Below are 12,920 nucleotides of genomic sequence, written 5' to 3' on the forward strand. Positions count from 1 at the left end.
ATTTTTAAGGAAAGATATAAGAATAGGCTGGAGGAACAGAAAGTTTTTATTCAGCAACTCTTCCACTTAATCACAACGTAAATTCTATGGAAACGGCGTTGGCTTCTATTCTGAAGATGAGGAAACTGAATGTCTAAGGTGTTTAAGAAATACTTTAAACATTTTCACAACTAAGTCTCTAACACCAAAGATTATTCTGTTTCTATTACCGCACACTACTTCTAAGTCCTGTCTAAGAAAGTCTTGATTTAAGAAAATTAAGCAAAAATGTGTTGTGTGGTTAGAGCAAGATATTCTCCCCCTATTTCTCTTGGTGGATCCCTTCTTACAACAAAGACTGGGTATTCTCAGAAACCCCATCAGGCTGGTCACATGCTCTAAAATCATTTCAGCTTCCCAGGGTGGTAGGAACAGGTGAAGACAGATTCTGTTGTAGTTACTCCTTCTTGACAAACGTGCAGCCGTTAATGGAAGGAAGAAAAGAAAACCACTGGTAGAACCCAAGGTATTTCTACAGAAAGCTTAAGGAAAGCAAATTTTAAAAATAATAGATACTAAAGGAGGAGGATAATGAGTTGTAGCTGACGATATCATGGAGAGACTTTCTCTTCAATTTCCTGGTAATTACTGGCAGTGAGTTACCTGATAATAATTAACTGTATTTATTGTTGTTGGCAGTGACTATACAGTAAATCAAGCAATTAACAGCCTCCCAGATTACTCAGAAGAGAGGTAACAAGGTGCCAAACAGATTAACTTCTTGCTTGATTTTTCATTCAGCATTTCTCTTTTCAGCGATTTGGTCTTTGTGCTATTCCTATTGTGAGAATTTGATCAGCACAGGTGGAGTTTCGAGGTCCTTCAAGGAGTAGGATTTGGACCTAGCAGCTGGGAGGTCCAATGGTCTCAGTCAGGAGGAGTTGAAGGCAGACACTGGGGATAACAAACACGAAGCAACAGGTTCAATCAGGAAATGGGGAATGATCTTAACTAGTCTCGTTTCTTTTGTTTAGAACGTCTACCTTATGTCACAGATCACTATCTATAATAGGAAGACCCCCCTCTTCCTACTGGTTCAAATTGCTAACAGAAGTTGGAGTGCCCAGAATTCTTTGCTTGATTTCCTTTTTATTTTTGGAGTCAGGTTCTAGCTCTGTCACTCAGGCTGGAGTGTGGTGCCATGATCACGACTCCCTGCAGCCTTGACCTCGTGAGTTCAAGTGACTCTCCAACCTCAGCCACCCGAGTAGCTAGGACCACAGGTACACAACACCATGCCTGGCTATTTAAAAATTTTTTTTTGTAGAGACAGGATCTTGCTATGCTGCCCAGGCTGGTCTTGAACACCTGGACTCAAGCAATCCTCCCACCTTTGTCTCCCAAAGTGCTGGGATTACAGGGAGGAGCCACTGCGCCCAGCCTGGATTCCTTAAAAACTAGAATAATTTGGCCATGCTGGAGGCATACGTGACTTTAAAAAGAAGGGATTTGCCCATCTTCTGGAAAACTCTCTCCCGTTAGATACACAAAGTCTCTACAGTCGTCTTCTCCTAATTAGGTGAGTTTCCTCAGTCATCTAGTGAGGTCCCGGCCCATAATAATGCTTTGCTTAAGTGTCCATCACTTCACTTTGGGTGCTGCTTAAATTTAGACTGACTATGGAAGGACAGCAGGTATTAGAATTCTCAGCTCATTATAGGAGAACTCCTCCAGTAGATGAAGGGGGTTCAGTTAGTGTGTGGTCACAAACAAATGCCCATGAACTGGAAACATAGGGTTCTACCAAAGAAAATAAACATTTCATCTTGTGGCTTGTGTGAGTTTCAGATAAATTTTTTTTCCAAAAGTCTGGTTCTTGGCCAGCATATGTGTGTATGTGTTATAAAATCCCTGGAAACTTACGTTTGAATAGTTTCTAGTTTCTATCACACACACACATCCCTAGTTTTTTCAGACTATCTTTATCTGGCACTACCACGGACTTGATGTTCCTAGTGTTCTTCTTGTCAGGCTTTTAAAAGCCAAACAAAAAGAAACATCTCCTCAACTCCAGACCAAATGCACCTGGTACTTTCCAGGCAAAGCTGGTTTTAGGAATCGTCCTGGGGAGGAGACAAACTGTGAAAGTCTGGGATTTGCAAATTGCTGAGTCCAGGGCCTTGGCTTGGGATGATAGATCTCAATCAGGGATGAGGCACAGCTCATAAGTGCACACGTGCTCGCCATATGCCAAATGATTTCCGACTCAGACACCTCTCTGTGAGTCTGCGAGGCTCTAATGGTCGACAACAACTGATACAGACAAATTGGCTTAGAAAAAGGGAATGACAGCTCTTAATGACCCTATTCCAGGGCCTTGTTGAAATGACATCTAATCATCCTGCTAGTGTGTGAGAAGAGACTGTGATGAGTGGCACATGTGATATCTGCCATGTGGCAACTGCTTGCAGCTAATGGGAGGAGGTGGTGATGGAGGAGGTGGTGATAGAGGCAGAAGCTTGTTTAGCGCAGGCTCTGCATGAGAGGTGCATGAGAAAAGCATGCTGCGGAGAAGTGGGTGGTGTGGGTCGGGAGTCCAATGGGCCCTGGGGTGGAGGCTCATGTGACAGGTGCTGCCTTTCTTTCTAATACCTCAAGTCTTTCTATCCTATGACCAAAACATTTCCAGCCTAAGGATAATATGGCTGTCAAGCTGTTTTCCCTGGTCTGTGTGATAGACTTGACTGGATCATCTGAGCACTGAGCTGTCTCATCCATAGAGAGGGAATTTGTGGACAGCGTCTGACCTGTTTCCTAAGAACTTTGCAGGAAAGCAGAAAGTGGGGAGGGGGTTCATACTGACCATAAGGGCTGACCCAAATTCTGCCCCATCACTAGGTTGGACTCGTTTTTCCGGCCTCCTCTTCCACCTCTCCTCTCTCTCTCTCCATTCTGTGGCACATTGCCCCACACACATTTCCATGCCAGGGCCCTGTCCTCAGGAATAAATCCCCCAGGCCAGTCCTGGGCTTCTGATCTGCAGAAGCAGGCCAGAAAGTGAGGTGAGACTAATCTCAGGACCATGGATGATTGAGGTCATGTAGGTCCTGGAGACAGAATGTTTTGATGCCTGGGAAACGCATTCACCTAAAAAATAACATGTACAAAAACACTTCAAAAAGCTTAGTTGTTGCTTTTTTAAAACCTCAAATTACTCTTTAACTATTGGCCTTCATAACATGAGAAATGTTGTTTGAGATCAACCATCTTCTATTTGTTCTCATTCCCTCCCCTCTCCCTCCCCTCTTTACTTCTATTTTCCCATCTCATATCCCTGTCTCCTCTCCTCTTGTTTTCTCCTCTCCTCCTCTATCCTCCACCCCACCCAAATCAAGCTTTCCTCCAGTCAAGGCCAAGTTCTCAACAGCCTGCTCTAACTGGCGTGGACCAGGACACTCTGAGTTTCAATCTGTTGCTTAGCACCAAGGTTGCCTGGATACATCTCCTGGTGACAACTGGCCTTTGGCTCCGACTGCTTATGCACATAAACCATGCAGTGAGCATCTCTGTTCAGAGGGGCACTGGGCCAGAACCAACTTCCACAATCTCCTTTTGAACTGCCTGGGTGGCAGTGGGAGGGGGAGCTTGCTTTAAAGGAAAAGAGACCGAATTTTTTACGCTGTGCTACAGGTAAGATTTCACACTGATAAAGAAGACACTACAGAGTGATAAACTGAATAAAATTTCCTGTTGACCACAGCTCCAGAACTGGCTTCATACCAATATATAAATGAGTCAAGGGAAATAGAGTTTTTAGGAGAAAATAATTTCTGTTCTTCTGCTCTGTGATTTTTCAACTGTACCTGTGATTTGTATTAAGAGAAAAAGTGTTGGGGAGTGTGTGTGTTTGAGGATGAGGGGTGTGTATGAAGGGAGGTGAAAAGAGAGGAAAGGGAGAATCAACATAGGACATTTTGATGAAAGCCAAGGCAAAGTAAAGAACTAGAATCTCTGTGCATAAAGACACCAGGGAGATAGAGACGGTGCTCAGAGTTTGGAGAAGCCTTTGTTCCATGGATTTCCCAGACATCCCCTTCTGGATCTGTTTGGCAATGACTTCTTCCACCACCCCATTCTTAGTTATGTCCAGACTTCACTTGTGCCTAGAACCCTTCATTCAACCTCAGTGCATCATTGTGTTGGAGAGACTATAGATGGGGATGAGAAGGACAAGGGAGAGATGGCTATGACTGGAATGGTTTGAAAAGGTGAGAGTAAGACCAGACTATGCAGGAGACTCAGCCAACAAAGCATAAACAACTCTACAAATCATGTTCTGGAGAAGGGAAGCCCTGCGAGAGTGGTGAAAAGCAAGACATGGGGCCAAGATGGATTGAGAGAGGGGATGGAAAAGTGGTTAATGAGCTGAAAGGTGGTAGGTAGGGTGGAGGATGACATTCCAAGGGGACTGGCAGGGGGTAAGCATGGTAGGGGAGAAGCATGCTAAGGTCACTTGAAGAGTTTAATATGCATTCTCACCTCTCCTAATGCTTCACATGCTTGCTACAGCATTTTTCTTTCTTTGCTGAAAGCAATATTCATCGCTGCGTTTTTCAAGCTAGTATGTCTTTATTCAGCACCCACTGTGTGTGAAGCCTTTCATACAGCAGACACACAAAAGGCATAGTCCCTGCCTTGTTGACAGCCTCGTCAGAGGGACAAGATGTGCAGGAATGAAAAAGCTGCATGTAAGGAACATCCTGGTGCTGTGTGCATTACAAGAATGTTGCAAGAGTTCACAGGGGAGAGAGACAGGGTAGGCAAGGAAGAGAGGAAGAGAATTGGGATTGATGTTGGGAGAAGAGAAAACAAATTTTAGTGATGTGGCATTGAGTAGGACTCACTTTTCTGGGCTTCAGAAAAGGGAAGGTAGAATCACTAGACGACCTCAATTGCTCCCACCAGACTTCACATCCTATGGCTCTAAGATAGTACCATGCTTAGTGCATTTTTGAATCAGAAAGTCAGCCCATGGATTTCATAGCATGACCCGTGGCGCCTATCCTCCTGTGCCCATTCTTTGCACCTGCACCACCTAAGTATGGAGACTGATTCTCAAGGACGGAATTACTGGGAGAGAAGAGGTGTGTACAACAGAGAAGAAAGCTGAGATGGCTTTTACCAATATCGGCGGGGGTTCTAGGCACAGCCCCTTCCTTGCTCCATCTTTATGACCAGATGCTGTCTGAAAAAACCATTGATGCATGTTTCTTTGTATCAAATCACAGGCCCGTTAATGGTCAATGAAGGGCTGTGCTTAAAAAGGGGAAGTGATTTGCCCAAGTCACTCAGCTATTTCGAGGAGTTGGAGAGCTGGATTCACAACTTAGGTTCTTTAATACCAAACCTGTGTTCTGTCCACAGTTTGAGTTCCAAGACCCTTGGAAGTAGGTAGAGACACTGAAATACTTATAGTTTGGATTTCAGCAGGTCCGAATAATAAGCATTAAGGGAACATGGACACATGCCTTCTAGATGGGTGCTCTAGCTGCTTACCTCTTGTGTCTGAGGACCTCTTCTCTGACCCCGGAGATGAGTTCTTTATTATGGAGTCAAACAGGGAAATTTTTCCATGGAAACTGAGGTTGCCTTTTTCTCCCTTGGATTCTACCAAGGTCCGATATTGAGGCACAAGATAGGTGGAGGGGGAGAAACATTAACAAAAAACTTTCGGCCAGGTGTGGTAGCTCATGCATGTAGTCCTAGCACTTTGGGAGACTGAGGTGGGTGGATCATTTGAGGTCAGGAGTTCGAGACCAGCCAGGCCAACATGATGAAACCCCGTCTCTACTGAAAATACAAAAATTAGCCAGGTGTGGTGGTACATGCCTGTAATCCCAGCTACTCGTGAGGCTGAGGCAAGAAAACTGCTTGAACGCAGGAGCCAGAGGTTGCAGTGAGCCAAAATCATGCCACTGCCCTCCAGCCTGGATGACAGAGCAAGACTCCATCTCAAAAAAAAAAAAAAAAAAAAAAAAAGTTTCTCGCTAAACTTTTATTTAACCTTGAAAAATTCCCATCTGGGGCTAGTTTCCTTATCTTTGGGAGGTCTAAAGGGTACATCCCCTCAGAGACATGTTAAAAATATTACCAGTGCCCTCCTAAAACATGGTATCAAAATATCTGGGGCTATACCCAGGAATCTCTATTTATGCCAAGCTTCTTAATTCTGATGAGCTTCTAGGTGGGCAAACCACGCTGCTTGATGATCCCTGAACATCCTTCCACTCTAACACATTACATGCAGGCAGGACATGAGGATATTCCTAAAAACTAAGAGGTTTCTATCCGCTGGGTGTCCTCATCTGAGAGAGTAGTAGGAGAACCAAAAAAAACAGTAGATTTAAAGGTAAAAATTCCCTGGGGCACTGGTTTAAGTTTCATGCTTAATGAGATAGTATTACTTCCCAGCATTGGGCCATCCCTTGTAAACTGAATTGCCTGGACCCATATTGCTTTTTGTGTTCATTTCCCTTTTGTTTTCCCATACCCTTTGGCAAAGTCTTTTATGAATGTTTCAGCCTGGAGGTATTGTAGGTTGAGTCAAACAACTGCTGGGTAGCTAGGGAGAAGTACTGCTACCTCCTCCCAACCCCGCCAACCCCCAGCAGAGGTCAGAATGGTGAGGTCATAATCAATGAAACACTCCAAGGTGGTCAGATTCTACAGTAAGAGGCAAAGTTGAATATCTAGTTGTCCTCTCCACAAAGAGATTTTTCTCTCGTTGTTTGCCTTAGAGGTCATGAGGTATATTTTCAGTAATAAGATACAAAATAGTGGCCTTTCCTTCTAGAAAACCTCAGAAAAAGGAGGCGAAGAGAATCTGAGCTCTCCTGCCTACTGAAGAGACAGTGGTATGTCAGGACATGGACTGTGACCTTGTAAGAGTAGAGAAGAAGGTCTTGTAGTTGATAGATGCAGCCCGGGTCACCAGGTTTGAACCTTTCACAGAGCATAATCCAGATGGGCAGCGAACTCACCTGAGGCCAACGCACCTGTGCGGTTCCTAGGCCACAGTCTGGAGAGCCCTGCAATCCACAGTGAGGCATCCTACCACCCTGCCCAAGACAACATGTTCCACATTTCTCAAGGGAAGAGAGACCTTTCAGAAATAGAGATGAATCTCTATAATGAGAAGACAAATAGCAGTCAGGAGAACGCTGCCTTTCTTCCCCAAGTGAGGGCATTAAGGATGGCTGTGACACAGACCAGGTATGCTCTAACCCACACCAGGGCCAGAAAACAACAGCCAGAAGCTGCTGCAGCTCAGGATCAGTGTCTTTGGAATGGTCACTGCCAGAGGAAAGATGGGATGTGGTGGTTTGGGATTGCTGATTAGCAATTCTATAACTTTGACCCTTCCATGGTGTTCCATGTACTCTGTAGCAGTGAAGTGAACTGGTAATTCTATTATTCTTTTCCATCATTCTCCTCGGTCCTGAGAAGGTGGCTGTCCCAGGGGAGAGAAGTTCTTGAGTTGAGGAAGCCCTGGGAATCACCAGTCATAGGTAGTGCAGTCCCCCTGCTGTCAGTCATCACCTGTGATGGTGTATGTGTGCATGTGTATGTGTGCACATGAATGCCCAAGCACATGCCTCTCTAACACGCATGCACCTGTGCCAACATGGCGGGTGCTCCTGGCTGTGATACCAGATGCAGCCCCTGCCATGCAGAGATAATGAGGCACACGGACCTGCCTTCTGCTCAGGGTGTTTTTCCTCCTTTATCACTCACAGTAAACGTTACAGGCACTTGGCTTTATGACTTCTTCATTCTGCATATTAAGCGGCTGACACAGGCAGCCTTCTCTAGATACCGGTCTGTACAAGCCTGCAGCATTATTTAACATTCCATCTTGAGGAATAAGAGACAGAAAGGGTCTTTCATGTCATGCCAGGGAGCACCTTAGACCTCAGTAGGAGTCCTCCCATCTCAAAGCTGCTCTTTTGTCGGGGGGGTTGGGAGGGACATAAAAGAAAGGATCAGGACCTAGACTTCCTGCCACCCCCAGACAGTGGGACAACCAGAGGCTCAGCTGCTATCTTTGCTTATTCTCTTAATAAGACCCTGAACTGCATATTACCTAGGAAGCTCAGGTATGCTTTTCAAAGCAATTCTCCTCCTGCTGTTGGACATGACAGCACCAGCATAAATGAAAGGTAACAGCCTCCATCAGGAAAACTGCTCTTTGCCAATCCCAGACTGGGAACTGATTCTGGGAAAACAGAATTCCTTTCCTTGTGTTTCTCTGTTTCCCATTCCTCCTTCTTTCCTGTTCTCATCTCCTCCCTTACCTGCACTCCACTTGACTCTCACTTTCTCTCCTTAATATCTCTTCTCCTGGTCTCTGACCAGGACTCCCTCTATACTTGCTAATGAGGAATTCCGGGAATTTTATACTCTGAGCTCCAGAAATGACAGAAGAGCCCAATCTCACATCTCAAAGGCAAAGAAATGAGCTCAGAGTAGGAAAGGGCCACTCTGCCAGATGTTTTGCCGTCTGACCTGCCATTCCCCGTCTTCATCCTTAGCCTGCCTGGTCCTCACTCTCCCACCTGTTTCCATGACCGCTCAGTTTGTGAGTGTTTTTGCAAACGTCAAGTGTGATTGAGAGGCTTGGGGACCAGCTGCCAGGGAGGCATTCTTGCTTTGCATTCCCATTTCCCTTCTCTCCTGGCCCAGCAAGCAGGTATGAAAACAACAGTATCCTACGTTTACACAGAACCTCTCATCCAGGAAATCTCAAAACGCTGTTGCCAGCCAGTCTGATTACACTCATTTTTTTCTGGCGGAAGAGAGTGTCTTTTCTGGAAGCGAAGTCAATTACCAAAGGCTGTTCTAACCGCCCCTGGAAGAGCTGCAGGGCGGAACAAGCACTGTTCCCATTGGCATCCTGGGTCTCCTCCTGCTGGCTCTGTGCTACCTTTGCAGGTATGGATTCAGATAATGGGGACTATAGGACAAAAGACTCTTCCAAAGCCAGGATCTCAGCCCCAAAACCAAAGGATGACGTAGGAAATGGCATCTCCCTCCATAGTAGTTCCTTGTTTTTCTAGTTAAGCAAAAGATACTTAAGAGCTATTAGAAACTCCAAAGTCCCTGTTCTCACAAGATTCAATTCAGCTAAACTCCATAATCCTGAGAGAGGTCTTCCCTCTCATGAGCAGCTCAGTGTCCTCCTGGATTCTTATTCTCCTGTTACTCTGGACTGCCCAGGGGCAATGCCAGAGTCCCTCTGTTCCTTTTATAGGAGCATAAATACTCCCTAGATTGCTTCCCTGTGGCCAGCCCTCCCACCTCACACTGAGAGGCTACAGATCTATGTATTTTGGGTGAAGAGAGACTCGTATGTTCACACTCATAAGTGGGAGCTAAGCTACGAGGATGCAAAGGCATAAGAATGATACAATGGGCTTTGGGGACTTGGGTAAAAGGATGGAAGGGGGGTGAGGGATAAGACTACAAATTGGGTACAGTGTATACTGCTCGGGTGATGGGTGCACCAAAACCTCAGAAATTACCACTAAATAACTTATTCATATGACCAAACACCACCTCTTCCCCAAAAACCTATGAAAATAAAAAAATTTTCTTAAAAAGTAAAGGAATAAGGAGGAAGAGAAATAGAAGAAAGAGGAGAGGGGAGAGAGAGGAGGTTGGCAGAGAAGGCAGCAGAAGTGGGAGGGAGGAAGGAAGAGGAAAAGGCCTCCAGTGAGAAGTAGGTAGAAAGGAAGTGGGAGGGAAGGGAGGTGGAGCCTGTGTATTTGCAGGGATCATTCTTTATCCTATGCCAGGAGTTTTAGACACTGCATTTGTTTGCTAGGACTGCACCAAGTACAGCAGACTGGGTGGCTTAACAGAAGTTTATTCTTTCACAATTCTGGGGGCTCGAATTCGGAGACTAAGGTGTCAGCAGGGTTTGTTTCTACTGAGGCCTCTCTTTGTGGCTTTCAGGCAGCATCTTCTCTCTTCTTCCCACGGTCGTCTTCTGTGTGTTTCCTCTTCTACTAAGGACACCAGTTCTTTTGACTCAGGGACCACTCTAATGACCTTATTCTAATCTAATTACCTTGTAAAGACATAGATCCAAATAATGATCACAACCCGAGGAGGTCTTAGAATTTGAGCATACACATATCTGGGGGGTCAGAACATCAACATACACATTTTTTGGAGGGGAACACAATTTATCCCATAATAGACAAATTATTTCTAATCCTTATGATACCTCTCAGGGGTATAAACTATTGTCCTCATTTTAAAGAAAGGGAAAGTGGGAAACAGGAGAAACTGGACATGGTGGCTTATACCTGTAGTCCTAGCTACTTGAGAGGCTAAGGTGGAAAGATCGTTTGAGCCCAGGAGTTCAAGGCTACAGTGAGCTATGATCACGCCCCTGCACTCTGGCCTGGGCAACAGATCAAGACTGATTCATTTATTTCTGTGTCTAAGAAATAAATGAATAAATAATAAATTAATCAATTAAAAATAAGAAAAATTAGACAGCATGCCCAAAGTTTTTCAGTAAGTAAGCAACAGAGATAGAAAGAGCACCAGGTCTGGCTTTCTCTCAAGCTCAGTCACTGTGGCCATGCAATGCTGCCTCTGGGTAGAGGAAGGATGGCCAGTGAGTGGTCAAGAAAAAGTGCGGTCTGGATCCATACCAACTCCAGCTCCTTCTTTCCCTGCAATACCATCTTCAGGAATGTGAGACATCCCTTTTTATTTCAGATAGCTCATCTCTAAAATGTTTGTAAGATCTTCAGTAAAAAGTCATGACTGGCGATAAACAATAATACAATTCCCTCATCAGTCACTTTGTGTGGTACACATATATGTGCACGAGTGGGAGGTGAGAGTCTAAGACAAATATCTATTGATACGATTAATATAACTTTTTTTTTTTTTCTGAGATGGTGCTTCACTCTTGTCACCCAGGCTGCAGCGCAGTGGCACAATCTCGGCTCACTGCAACCTCCACCTCCTGGGTTGAAGCGATTCTCCTGCCTCAGCCTCCCAAGTAGCTGGGATTAAAGGCATGTGCCACCACACCTAGGTAATTTTTGTATTTTTAGTAGAAACGGGGTTTCATCATGTTGGCCAGGATGGTCTCAAACTCCTAATACAACTTTTGAATGTCAGTATGTCCATATATATATTCCTACACATGCAAAGACACAAGGTAGGGGATGAGGTCTGAATCCCCAACAAGATCCATGGGGAGCTTGCTTGATCCCTCCAGTGTGTCATTACCGTGGTTCAGCTATCATGAGATGCCATCCTGAGTTGTGGTGGTCTAGATAGGTACATATCTTTCTAGATAGATACTTCTACCTAGACAGGGATATCTCTAAGGCGGAGGTTGTATCTTTCACTTCTCCTGTGTCTTCACAGGGCCTAGCATTGTGCTGCCGGGTAGTAAGTACCTATAAATGCTTTGTGCCTGAGGGAGAAGCCTGTAGAGGGAGGATTTCACAGCCACACAAATAGGTCTTTGTATTAATCACTGCCACAATTGTGCTATATTTCAACCAATGAAAAATATCAATAGTGAATATAGTAACAGTGGATCTCTCACTCAAGAGCTTTCAGGATCGCTGGGCAGCTCTTGTTTGGTGGTGCCTCTACTTCATATTTCTTACTTTTCCGCAGGTAGTGAGCTAGCTAGGGCATGGTTTTCAAATGGAGGTGACAGAATGCAGGCCCCACTGCTCAAGTACACTTCAAGATCCCATTGGGATCACATCTACTAACATCTCTTTGACCAAAGAAACTCCCATGACTGAGGCCTTCAGGCAAATAGTATGGAAGTACACTCTGTTCATGACAAGGCCACACCAAGGATGTAGCTCCTGGGAAGCATGAAGAATTGGGGCAAACAACCCAATCAGTCGAAATTTCTCTTGTGACTTCCCAGCTATTTTTAATATTCTGCCATTTTGTTTCATCAGGAATTCTCCATTCACAGAAATTGTGGCAGAATATCAGCACTTGTCATCTTTTTGAGGATGATTCATCGAAAGGCTATCTCTTGGCCAGGTGCGATCACTCACGCCTGTAATCCCAGCACTTTGAGGGGCCGAGGTGGGCAGATCACCTGAGGTCGGGAGTTCGAGACCAGCCTGGCCAACATGGTGAAAATCCTTCTCTACTAAAAATTCGAAAATGAGCTGGGCATGGTGGCAGGTGCCTGTAATCCCAGCAACTTGGGAGGCCAAGGCAGGAGAATAACTTGAATCTGGGAGGCAAAGGTTGCAGTGAGCCGAAATTATACCACTTTATTCCAGCCTGGGCAACTGAGTATCTGTCTCAAAAAAAAAGTAAAGAAAAAGAAAAAGAGGGTATCTCCTGAGTCTAGAGATTAATCTCAGGGTGCTGTGGCATAGTTAAGGTTCAAAATGAGATAAATCCTAGAGAAACCCAAGGGTTAATGTCCCTAGCATCCTATCTCAGAGAAGTCCTTTACCCATGCTGTGTATTAATGCATCTGGAGTCTAGAGTAATACTAGACATTCCTGACGTTCTCTACAGAATTATATGGGCCCAACCCAAGCACTGGCCATGACCCACATCTCCAGCTACGGAGAACTAGTAACCTGCAACTCAGATGCCTTTAAGGGTCCCCGCCTCTACTCCCCAGCGTTAGGTTGCTCAGAAAGGTATGTTTTTTAAAAACCCTTCCAATTAAAAGGACCTTTGAGCTCAATCCTTGGGCAAATATAATCACGAAGTGGCATGATAAAGTGATTTCTTAAGTGGGCAGCCCAAGACAGAGCCAAAGGGCAGTCAGGAGCCTGAAGGAGCTTCTGGAACAGCTGCTTTCAAGGGAATTGCAGTTTGGTGCAATGTTAAATGGCAGAATCTCGCCTCACACCTACTCC

The 12,920-nt window shown here is 45.0% G+C and overlaps 1 long non-coding RNA gene across 1 annotated transcript; it reads right to left on the bottom strand.

The window, feature by feature from the left end:
• Nucleotides 1–662: 662 nt before the first annotated feature.
• LOC126961460 (uncharacterized) lies at nt 663–6,630 on the bottom strand. Its single transcript, XR_007728307.1, has 4 exons — nt 6,530–6,630; nt 5,536–5,646; nt 2,843–3,126; nt 663–933 (listed from the first exon to the last, which is right to left on the bottom strand). It is a non-coding gene; the product is annotated as an uncharacterized LOC126961460 (long non-coding RNA).
• Between the last annotated feature and the right edge of the window lie 6,290 nt (nt 6,631–12,920).

This window comes from Macaca thibetana, chromosome 8, assembly GCF_024542745.1.
Source record: "Macaca thibetana thibetana isolate TM-01 chromosome 8, ASM2454274v1, whole genome shotgun sequence".
Taxonomy (NCBI): Eukaryota; Metazoa; Chordata; class Mammalia; order Primates; family Cercopithecidae; genus Macaca; species Macaca thibetana.